Here is a 12,300-nt window from a genome sequence, read left to right as displayed (position 1 = left end):
GGGAGGAGCAGAGAGAGAGGGAGACACAGAATCTGGAACAGGCTCCAGGCTCTGAGCTGTCAGCACAGAGCCTGACATGGGGTTCAAACCCACAAACCAGGAGATCATGACCTGAGCCAAAGTCAGATGATTAACCGACTGAGCCACTCAGGTGCCCCACATATGATGTAATTATTGATAGGTATCACCACTTTATTAACTGTTTTCTGCTTGTTTTTTGGTTCTTCTCTGTTCCCTTCTTCTCTTGGTCTCTTCCCTTGTGGTTTGATGGCTTTCTTTGATGTTATGTTTGGGTTTCTTTCTCTTTATTTTCTGAGTGTCTTGTAGGGTTTTGGCTTATGGTTACCATGAAGTTCATATATATTGACCTATATATGTAGCAGTCTGTTTTAAGCTGATGGTTGCATAAGTTCAAATGCTTTCTAAAGCACTACATCCTTACTCCCCCAACCTTTTGTTTTTCATATCATATTTTATATCTTTTTATTTCATATATCCCTTAACTACTTATTATAGTTGTAACTGATATTACTATTTTCACCTTCACTACCTTTTTAAGTGGCTGATCCACTGCCTTACTATATATTTGCCTTTTACAAATTAGATTTGTTTCCTTTCATATATTTTCTTATTTCTAGCTATGTCCTTTTCTTTTCTGCTTAAAGAAGACACCTAAGGGGTGCCTGGGTGGCTCAGTTGGTTATGCATCTGCCTTCAGCTCAGGTCATGATATCATGGTTCATGAGTTTGAGCCCTGCATCGGGCTCTGTTCTGACAGCTCAGAGCCTGAAGCCTGCTTCGGATTCTGTGTCTCCCTCTCTCTGCCCCTCCCCCACTCGCACTGTCTCTCTTATTTGCAAAAATAAATAAACATTTAAAAATTTATTTAAAAAACATTAGAAGATATCTTAACATTTCTTGTAAGGCCAGTTTATTGGTGATGAGTCTCTTTAGTTTTTGCTTTCTTGGAAGCTCTTTGTCTCTTTTTCATTTCTGAAAGATAATCTGGCAGAGTAGAGTAATCTTGGTTTTAAGTTTCTCCCTTTCAGCATTTTACATATATTTTACCACTTTATTCTGGCCTACAAAATTTCTGCTGAAAAATCAGCTGATAGTCTGATGAGGGTTCTTTTGTATGTGACCTTCTTTTTCTCTTGCTGCCTTTAAGATTCTCTATTTTTAATTTTTGCCATTTTAATTATAGCATGTCTTGGTGTGGATCTCTTTTGGTTCATCTTGTTTGTGACTCTGTACTTTCTGGACCTAGATGTCTGTTCCCTTCCCCAGATTAGGGAAATTTTCAGCTGTTTATTTCTTCAAATAAGTTTTCTGCCCCTTTCTTTGTCTTCTCCTTCTGGAACCCCTATAATACAAATGTTATTACACTCGATGGTGTCCCAGAGGTTCCTTAAACTACCCTCATTTTTAAAAATTCCTTTTTCCTTTTGCTGTTCTGATTAGGTAATTGGATAATTTCCACTATTTTGTCTTTAAGATCACTGATCCATTCTTCTGTGTCATCTCATCTGCTGTTGATTCCCTATAGTGTATTTATTTTTATTTCACTTATTGTATTTTTCAGCTCTGATTGGTTCTTTCTTATATTTTTTAACTATTGATGTTCTCACTATATTGTTCTCCCAACATTGTTCTCCCAACATTGGTGAGCATCTTTATGACCATTGCTTTGAACTCTTTACAGATAAATTATGTATCTTCATTTCATTGGGTTTTTTCCCCTTGGGTTTTTTTAAATTTAAATTTAAATTTATTTTTTAATATGAAATTTATTGTCAAATTGGTTTCCATACAACACCCAGTGCTCATCCCAACAGGTGCCCTCCTCAATACCCATCACCCAACCTCCCCTCCCTCCCACCCCTCATCAACCCTCAGTTTGTTCTAAGTTTTTAAGAGTTTCTTATGTTTTGGCTCCCTGCCTCTCTAACCTCTTTTTTTTTGTTCCTTCCCCTCCCCCATGGTCTTCTGTTAAGTTTCTCAGGATCCCCTGGGGTTTTATCTTGTTCTTTCATGTGGAATACATTCCTTTGTCTCCTCATTTTGTTTGGCTTCCTGTTTTTGTTTCTATGGATTAGGTAGAACAGCTAGTTCTCTTGGTTTTGAAGGAGTGGCAGTGTGTAGGAGCATTCCCTGTGTAGATTGTGTGTACCTGAAAGCTTTGGCTGGATGACTAGAGCTGGAGTGGGTGCAGGCCAGTGGAGTTTCAGTATATGTAATGTTGGGGCCTTGTTGATAGGATGACAGGGGCTAGAACAGGCTTAGGCTGGGGTGCACTATGTTAGGGCTACCTTGGCAGAATTGCTGGAACTAAAGCATGTGTGGGCAATGGCACCCCAGGGTATGCTTTGCTGGGACCAACTGGGCAGGTAAGCAGGTAAGCTGTTGGGGCATGTGTAGTTCAGGGAGTCCTGGAGTGCTTCACACCAGGGCCATCCTGATGGGATGGCTTGAGCTAGGGTGGGCATGTGATGGAGGGGCTGTCGCAGATCTTGCCATGCTGGCGCTACATGGGACAGCTGTAGCTGAATTGGGCATGGGTGGAGGTGGGAGGAGTCCTGGGGTATGCCATGCCTGGGCCATCATGACAGGATGGTTGGAGCTGGTGTAGGTGTGATCCAGGAGTTCCTAATGTGCTCCACACCAGGGAAGCCCGGAGGGATAGCTGGAGCTGGAGTAAGAATGTGATAGGGTGGGGGTCCCAGAGTTTGCCATCCTGGACCACCTTGACAGGATGGCTGGAGCTGAAGGTGGCAAAGGCTGGGGTGGGAGGGGTTCTAGGGTACCATCCTGGGTCACCTTGGTTGGGCATAGGCCAGGAGAGTTCTGATGTATGTTGCATTGAGGCTGCTTTGGCAGGATGATTGGGGTTGGGGAAGGCCAGGCAGGGGGGCTTAGGGTATGCCATGCCCAGGCTACCTTGAGGGACTAGCTGGTATATGCTAGGGGCTTGAAGCTCACTGGGGTGGCCTGAGCAGGCCAGCTAGGGTACCTGGGCCTAGTCCTATTCACACTACCAAGATGAGGGGGAAATGTAAAAAATGGTTCTCACTGGCATTTCTGACCTTGGAGAGAGTTCCAGCATTTTTCTGCCCATTTCTTTCACTTATGGTCTAGTTGTCTTTTAAAATGCTATTTTGGGGCACCTGTGTAGTTCAGTCCATTAAGCGTCCAGCTCTTGATTTTGGCGAGGTAATGATCTCAGTTTGTGAGATTGAGCCCCGTGTCGGGCTCTGTGCTGACAGTGCAGAGCCTGGTTGGGATTCTCTCTCCCTCTCTGCCCCTTCCCTGCCTCCGCTCTCTCTCTCTCTTTCAAAATTAATAAATAAACATTAAAAAATGCTAATTTTTTTAAACTTTTCTGTTGTGTCCCAGGGTGGGTGAGTCTACATGCAGGCCCCTCAGTGATATCCCTTCTTACTGCAGGTCACCATGTCAGGGGTGGGATTCTTGTTTTTACTGTGTTTCAGTCTCTCATACCTTTGTCTATGTGGTCTCTCTGTCATTTGTTGTTCAGAAGCTGTTAATTCAGCCCACAGGTCTTCTTCAGGAGTAATTGCTCTGTATGTAGGTGTGATTTGGTGTGTCCATAGAAGGTGAGGTCAGGATCTTTCTATGTTGCCAACTTGAACTATCTGGAGGCAGTTGGAGGAAGAGCCAGTCACTCTCGGGAGCATGTTCCCTTCTTTTGTGAAAACAATTTCTGACATTTACTATTCTAACAATTGAAGCATTGATGGAAATACTGATTTAAGAAGCACTTGTTGTGGTCCTTCTGACAGAACTGATCATCCTTAGAACACATATTCTTGGTTTGGACAGCTGACAGGCTTAGAGACGATGCTTGAACTAACTAGCACGTGTATAATTACATCTAATCTATGATGAAATATTTATTATTTTATTTTTATTTTTATGTTTTTTTAATGAATATAATTTATTGTCAAATTGGCTTACATACAACACCCAGTGCTCATCCCAACAAGTGCCCTCCTCAATGCCCTATGATGAAGTATTTAAAGCTATTTAAAGAAACATTAGCATGTTCCTGAAGTTATCAAGAACATCCCTTTCAAGGATCTCTCTTCTGCTATTGCTAAATTCCTTACTTCTGGACTTCTAGAATATTTTTGGGTAAAATATGGACATAGATCCTCTTTCCTGTTCTATGACGTCTATGCCACACTTAGTTACTGGCCTTGAAAAAATATTTCCCATTAGGCTACCACTAGCCCTTATAGTCTTTTTGTGAAGATTAGAAAAACATGCCCCTTCCTCCAGGTGGATGCAGCCTGTGTCAAGGCACTTGACTCAGTGAACAGAGTGGGCTAGACTTTTGTGCCCATTCACTCCTTTGGTCAGGTGGAGGGAGAGTCTTGACCATTCAAGTGTAGACTCCCATAAAACCTCTCACCAAAAAAGCCCATTTTCCCTTTATCCTCAGCTTCTCATCTTTTATAAATGATTGTCAAAGTGTATCTCATCTTAAAGCACACACATACACATACCCTAATACAATGTAGAAAAGTAACTGTTCATCTCCTCAGGAGCAAACGTTCAGGCAAAGGCGAGCACTAGTTTATAGACAGACAAGAAAGATTTTGCTTTCTCTCCCTCACTGTGGCCTCAATTTCCCCTACCCCCTCAAAAAGCAAACTAGAAAATTCAGAGAGAGACAATTAAGCCTTGCAACTATTTATATGACTAAAATTTATGTGATTAAAAATTGACCTCAAGTCATGTATCAGTTAGGATTCTTTTGGTAGCAATGAATAGAAAATCCAAAATGGCTACAACTGTAAGGAAAATGTATTATCTTACTTAGCAAGAAGTCCTGAGATAGGGCAACTGCTGGGCTTATTAGTACAGTGACTCAAAGACTGTCAAAACCCCAGATTCTTTCCATCTTCCCACTTTGCAGTCCTCATCATATCTGCTTATCACCCTCCCTGTCACAAAATGACTGCCATGCTTCCAGGCTTCACACACACATGTGACAATGTCTGGCAGAATAAGAACTTTTTGTTTAATGCGCTGTTTTGTTTAATCAGTGAATAAAATTCTTTCCTGAATCCTCTCTCCCCTTTAGCACATTTCCCTTCCATCTCTTTGCCACAACTGTGTTTCCAGGTGACACCCAAACCAGTGACTTGTGTGAGAAATGGATTCATCAAGACTGGCCTTGGACACAACCTCTATTCACCGCTGGAGCTGAGATAGGAAGAATGAAGGGTTTTTGTGCAGGTGCACAAGTGTGTGAGACACATGTGTTTGAGGAAGTGAATGGAGTTCAGGACGACTGGTAGGGAGCATGTAAAGGAAGGATGCAGGGGCATAGCCTGCCAAGTTGAGGAGTTGGCTTTTGTCTTACCTGTCACACCCTGCTCATTTAATACTCATTTGTATGAATTATCTTACAACTAGATCTTTACTTCAAATCAAAATTGTTTTTTATTCACCACTGCTGTCCTCTGTGTGTCTTCTGACGATGCCTATGTAGGAAAGGATGAGATCGCTTATCTCATGCTTTCCCATCTGTGAGGTGTCGGTGAGATTATCTGAGGAAACAATTCATACTAGCAGGGCTCAGGCATTTCTCTCAAGACCCACATGCACAATTATTCTGACGACCTCACCTGGATTAGAGCAGCAGTTCTAATCCTAGGACATCCCTCAGACCACAGGGAAGGAACTTCTTTTCTATATGAAGGCCACCCCCACGCCTCCCTCCTATTGACTTTTGCTGTTGAGGCAACTTTGGAGAGCATCTATATACTCCCCCAAAGAAAGTTACTCACATTCTCCCAAATTGAATGTCTTGCCCCAGGTCATTTTTATTTTGAACCCTTTTTAGGCCCTGAACTGTGACTTTGAGTCTTTGCACTTCATATCACATCTATTTTAGTATTGACTGCAAATGTCGAGGTAATGACGTGTGATTCCTTTTCTGGAGCACCATTGGAGATGCTAAAGGAGAAGTGTGTCACCAGATGACCTTCTAAGGTCTCCAAAAGGAACATACAGAGGGGGAATCTATATCTACAAGGCTGGCCTCAGTGAAGGGGAGGGAAGGTATGTTTGCTGTCACTGTATAAGAGCCAGGGGCTTTACAGACATCTTATTTAGTCTTGCCCCACAGACATAAAAGGTGGGTATTATCATCCCTATTTTTCAGGTGTGGACACTGAGTCAGAGAGAGACTGAGTAACTTGTTCAAGGTGGGGTTTGAGCACAGTTGTGTTGCCTCTACAATTTATGCTTGTACAAGTGCAACATGCTGGGCTCTTGGCAGGGGTGAGTGACAGTTAATGTCCTAAAGTTGCTGTGATAAGAGAGGAAAACGCTGTGGGGCCCCAGTGGTCGTAGCACAGTTTTGCCTTGTCCTGGTGGTAGCAGCTGGGAGGATGGGGAGGGGAGTATGTTGGGGGGGGGGTGCAGGAGGTGGAGCTAACAGATTTTGCTCCACACCCTTTGTTCCTTTTGCCATTCAGTATTTGGAGCAGATGCTCCCCAGGGACTCTCTTTGGGCCTCACATTTTCAAAGAAATTCAGGAGAAAGGCAGGCAGGCCATTAGTTCTGAGCGTCATACCAGGTCTGAAATAGAAAGGTGACAGTTCCCGTCTGAATAAGATGTTCTGGGAGCTGAAAAGACAAAATGAATTCCCAAGGGTTTTTTCCCCCCTGTTGTCTGAGACAATTCTCTTTCCACTGTGAAACCACTGCTCAATAACCTTTCCTGAACTTCACAGTTTGGGTAAAGAAATAAATTTCCTGCTGCCACAGAAACAGCCTCTGACTTACTCAACTATGGTGTAGGGTAGGAGCTCCGTGGTGGTGAGGCATATTATATAAAAGACAGTCATACCAGCCCAGTGCTCATTTATGTATTTATCACCAGGTGCCAGGGGTGCATGTGAGGAAACCAGGCTCCCTTGTCTACTCAACAGATGTCAGGGCTGAGTGGCCGTATACCCTAGGATGAGGCACTGGCCATCCTGCAAAATGAAGCATCCTGGGCAGAAAGCCTGCATTTGGGATGGTGATGATAATTTCATGAATGGATATTCACCAGGTGAGCTTCCCAAGGGGCCCTTCGTTTCCTTTTTCATATTTCTTTACAAGGTAACAAAACAAAACAAAACACCTAAATCAATGAAACCCTTTTGGGCATTTTGTAACATGCAAAAATGTGTATTTTACGTGGGCAAGAGTCCGAAAAGGAGATATGTCAAATGGTTAATAGCGATTATTTACAGTAAGTGGGATTATAGGTCTTTTGCATTTTTGACGTTTATTATCTGGCTTTCAGTCTATAAACTGAACATGAAATACTTTCCTATTAAAAAAGATAAATTAGTTCTTTTATAAATGGAAGAATAAGGAATAATAGTCAGTCTCTACCTCATATCACCAATGCAGAAGGGCAGGAGCAAGGTGATCTGGGGTCAAGCTTTGGCTTAGCCAACAGATGGCCTGTTGTTCAAGCTCATGTTCTTAAATGCCATTTCTCTGACGCCCATTTTCATCTGTGATTGGCCCTCTTTTCTGAATTTGAGATTTGAATTTACAGCTACCCATTCAGCAACTCCACTTCGACATCCGATAGAATCTCCAAATTCACATTTCCAAAACTGAACGAATAATCCCCCTCAAGTCCACTACTCTTGAAAACCTGCTTCTCTAATAATGGCAGTACCATCCTTCCAACTGCTCAGGCCAAAATCCTTAGATCAGTCTTGACTTACCAATTTCTCTCACATCCTACAAACAATCTGTCTGTAAATCTGGCTAGCATATATGTCACATCCTGTCATATCATAAAAGCAAATCACTTCTCTTCACCTCCACCGGTAGTGCCATGAACACACTACCAACTGTCTGATGCCCAGATTCCCACAGTAGTCTCCTGACTTCCTCACTTGCCTTTGAACAGAATTTTAGTTAAGACGGATCCTGTCACTATTTTGGGGTGCCTGGGTGGCTCAATTGGTTGAGCCTCTGACTCTTGATTTTAGCTCAGTTCATGGGATTGAGGCCCACATGGGGCTCTGTGCTGACAGATTCTCTCTCTCTCCCACTCTCTCTTCCCCTCCTCCACTCATGCACACATGCTCTCTCTCTCTCAAAATAAATAAATAAACATTTTGAAAAGATGGATTTTTTTTACTGTTTCTGCTCAAATTCCTCTAGAAGCTCCATCTCACTCCAAGTAAAAGGCAGGCTCACAGTGGGCTGGAAGACCCTGCACCATGTGCCCCCTTGTGACTCTCTAGCCTCTTCTCCTAACATCTCCCTTACCTTCTCCAGCCACATGTAGCACCTTCTCCATGAACATGGCAGATGCACTCTAGCTGCAGGGTCTTTGCATCTGCTGTCTCTTCTACCTGGAACACTCTTCCTGCAGATGACTGCATAGCCCCTCCCTCACCTCCTCCACATCTTCTCACCAATATCTCTTTCCCAGGGAGGGCTTCCTAGTTTAAAAATGCCCCCTCCCCCAGTCCCAACTGTCCTTTTCCTGCTCTCTCTCTCTCTCTCGAAAGCACCAGTCACCATCTAACGTTATTTATTTTACTTGTATTGTTTCTATATCTCCCCTGACCCCAGTGAAATGTGAACTCCATGAGGCAGGAATTGTGTATCTTGTTTTCATTGCTGTATCATCAGTGGGCAGCAGCTCACAGAAGGAACTTGTGGTAGGTAGAACAAGGGCCCCCAAAGATGTCTAAGTGCTAATCTCCAAAACCTGGGAATATGTTACCTTACCTGGCCTTTTGTCCTTTGGGCTTTGCTGATGTGATTAAGAGTTTTGAGATCAGGAAATTGTCCTGGAGTATCTGGATTAACATAATCATGAGGGACGTCATAAGCAAGGGAACAGGAGGGCAAAGTCAGAGAAGGAGGTCCAATGAGGGAAGCAGAGGCTGGAATGATGCAGTTGCTAGAAAGGTCCATGAGCCAAGGAATGTGGGCAGCCTCTTGAAGCTGGGTAAAGCCAGGAAATAGATCCTCCTCTAGATGCTCCAGAAGGAATACAGACCTGGCACTGGGTTTTAGATTTCTGATCGCAAGAAATATGAGAATAAATTTGTGTTGTTTTCAGCCAATGAGTTTGTGGTAATTTGCTAGGCAGTAATAGGAACCTATTATGGCACTCAAAAACGTCTGTTGAGGAAATGTGTGAATGGGCTGGGTTTCCTTTTCTTTGTGGAATGGGAGGCTTGGACTTAGTTAATGATCTCTCGGGCTGTACTTTAAAACATATTTTGTTTGTTTAACTGAAAATGAATGAATGTTCTTGGGAAACAATTTAAATACTCTGAATAAAGTGTAAGAACAGTAAGTCTCCTATACCCCAAACTTGTAGTCCTTGGTCTCTCTCCCCAGATGCAAACACTGTAACCACTTTCTTATACATGCTTCCAGAGATTCCATGAATACAGATATCATTTCCCCCTTTGTCCACAAATTACAGTATATTACACACACTGCTTTGCCCACTGCTTTTCCACTAAAGAATATAGTGAAGATTGTTCCATATCTGCATACATAAAACTCCCTTATTCTTTTCCAGAGCTGCATAATGTTTCATTCCCTGACGTGGGTGTACCGCAGTCTATTTAACCAGTTTCCCTAGTGATTGTAGGTTAGTTGTGTCTAGTCTTTGCTCCTATAGTCTTTGAATATACATCTTTACACACATGCATAGCTATAAAGGATGAACTTTTAGAAGTGGAACGCAGTATCGAGGGATGGGTGCCCATTTTATTCTGGTACCACCAAGTGCCTTTCCAAAGAGGATGTTCCCCTTCACCCTGACATTGTAGGGGTCTCTGCTTATTCATGGCCTTACTAAAACTTTATTACTAAACTTAAAAAAAATCTTTATCAAGCTAATAGGTGAAAAATGATACTGTGATGTTTCATGCAAGGTTGACCATCTTTTATGTGGTCATGAGCCCTTTGTGTGTGTGTGTGTGTATGTGTATAGTTTATTTTTGAGAGAGAGAGGGAGAGCATGTGCTTGAGAGAGCATGTGGGGAAGGGGCAGAGAGAGAGGGAGAGAGAACCCCAAACATGGGGCTTGATTTCGTGAACCGTGAGCTGAAATCAAGAGTTGGATGCTGGTTGGTGCCCCAGTGTTTATATTTACGTGAATTTCCTATTCATGGTTCTACTCATTTTCTACTGGTTCATTGAACTCTTAAAATTTTAATTTAGAAGGCATATATATATTAAGGAAGTTAGCCTCCTGACATTTATTATACAGGTGTTTTTTTTCAGGCTGTGGTTTGTGTGTTTTTGTTTTGCTCATGATATTTGTCATGTAGAAAAATTTTAATTTTATCAAGCCAAATACATCAGTGATTTTTTTCTATGGCTTCTGGGCTTTGCATATTGCTTGGAAGTACACTCTCCATTCCTATAGTGTAAAATATTCTCATAGTCTCTCATACTTTATTCTAATACTTTTATAGGTTTTATCTTTAATGTCATATCTAGATTTACCTGGAACTTATTAGGTGTAGGGATCAGATGAAGGATTCAGTTCTTTTCTCCCCCAAAGCTGGCAACCTAGTTGTCCCGATACCATTTAATGAAGGAGTTGTTGTCCTCATTGGTTTGAAGTGCCATCTTTATCCATTAACAAATTTTCATAAGCATTTGTGTCTATTTCTGGGCTCTTTTCTATTGAATTGAGCTGCCTGTCGAATCACAGGTCACTACCCAGGTAATTCTATTAATTATTGTGGCTTTGATAGTGCATTTTTAAAATATATATCTTTTCAGGGGCTTCTGGGTGGCTTAGTCAGTTAAGCAATGACTCTTGGTTTCAGACCAGGTCATCATGATCTTGTGGTTTGTGAATTTGAGCCCTGCATCAGGCTCTGTGCTGACAGTGTGGAGCCTGCTTGGGATTCTTTCTCTCTCCTTTTCTCTTCCCCTCCCCCACTCATGTGCTCTGTCTCTGTCTCTCTCTCTCTCAAAATGAATAAATTAAAAAAATACATTTTTTAATGTTTATTTTGAGAGAGAGAAAGAGAGAGAGGGAGCATGGAAGGGGTAGGGGGCAGAGAGGGAGGGAGAGAAAGAATCCCAAGCAGGTTCTGAGCTGACAGGGTGGAGCCCCATGCAGGGCTCAATCTCATGATCTAGAGATCATGACCTGGGCCGAAATTAAGAGTCAGACACTTCACAGATTGAGCCACCCAGAAGCCCCTGATAGTGCATTTTAATGCATAGGTTTTGTCTCCTCTCATTTCTCTTGTTTTTCAGAAAATTTCTGGTTATTCCAGTATGTTTATTTTTCCATATGAACTTTAGAATCAGCTGGTTATATTCCCAAAAAAGCCCTTGTGGCATTTTCATTGGGAAAACATTCTATTTATAGATTAATTTATGGTGCACTGATACATTTACAATGTCTAATATCCTTTAAAAATTAGTTCAAATGCTGTTTTTATCATAGAAATAATACAGGTTCATTGTAAAAAAGTTCTGGCAATTCTGTAATGTATGAAGTAGAGTATGGAAGTTCCATTTCTCCTCCAGCCCCTCACTTCAATCTTTCCCCTAGAGGTAACCACTGTTAGTGATGAGGTGTTCATCCTAGAAGGTGTTTTTTAATAAGTACATTTGTAGTCATGCATATACATACATATTTTAACCTGTGTATATTCTGTTATAAAGCTATATCTCATTTTACATAACATATTGTTTATAATCCACTTTTTAAAATCAATTCTGTATCATGAATATATCAGTCATATACTATGTTAATACTTGTAGATCTACCATATCCTTTTAAAGGTTACATTCTCCCCCAGACGAATGTTTGCATTGTTTCCACCTTTTTAAAATTACAGACAATGCTACAGCTTTGAGCATTATTTTTGCACCTTTGTGCAGGCATTTCAACCAGATATATTCCTAGAAATAGATCTGCTGGGTCGAAGTCTAGAGGTCCTTTCCGTGGTGAAGTGTTATGACTTAGGAATGACCACTCCATCAAAGGAAGACTTGTCTGAGAATGTGCCCTTCCCTAACACGACCCTCCCCCAAGCCCAAATGGTGGCACTGCCAGCAGTGTGGAATTTGGAATTCCTAGGGGAGCTCTCAGTCCCTTTACAAATGCATATGGGTCCAGTGCCTGATTCAGTGAATGAAGCTAACAAGGGTGCATAGAGTTTTGCAACTAACAATAGTGTATAGAGGTTTGGTCCCACTGATGAGGCTAGCTCTGAACTCTCACCACTTGTTGGACTGACAAGCAAGGTGAG

This window comes from Acinonyx jubatus, chromosome C1 (assembly GCF_027475565.1).
Source record: "Acinonyx jubatus isolate Ajub_Pintada_27869175 chromosome C1, VMU_Ajub_asm_v1.0, whole genome shotgun sequence".
Taxonomy (NCBI): domain Eukaryota; kingdom Metazoa; phylum Chordata; class Mammalia; order Carnivora; family Felidae; genus Acinonyx; species Acinonyx jubatus.
This window is presented reverse-complemented; position numbering follows the sequence as displayed.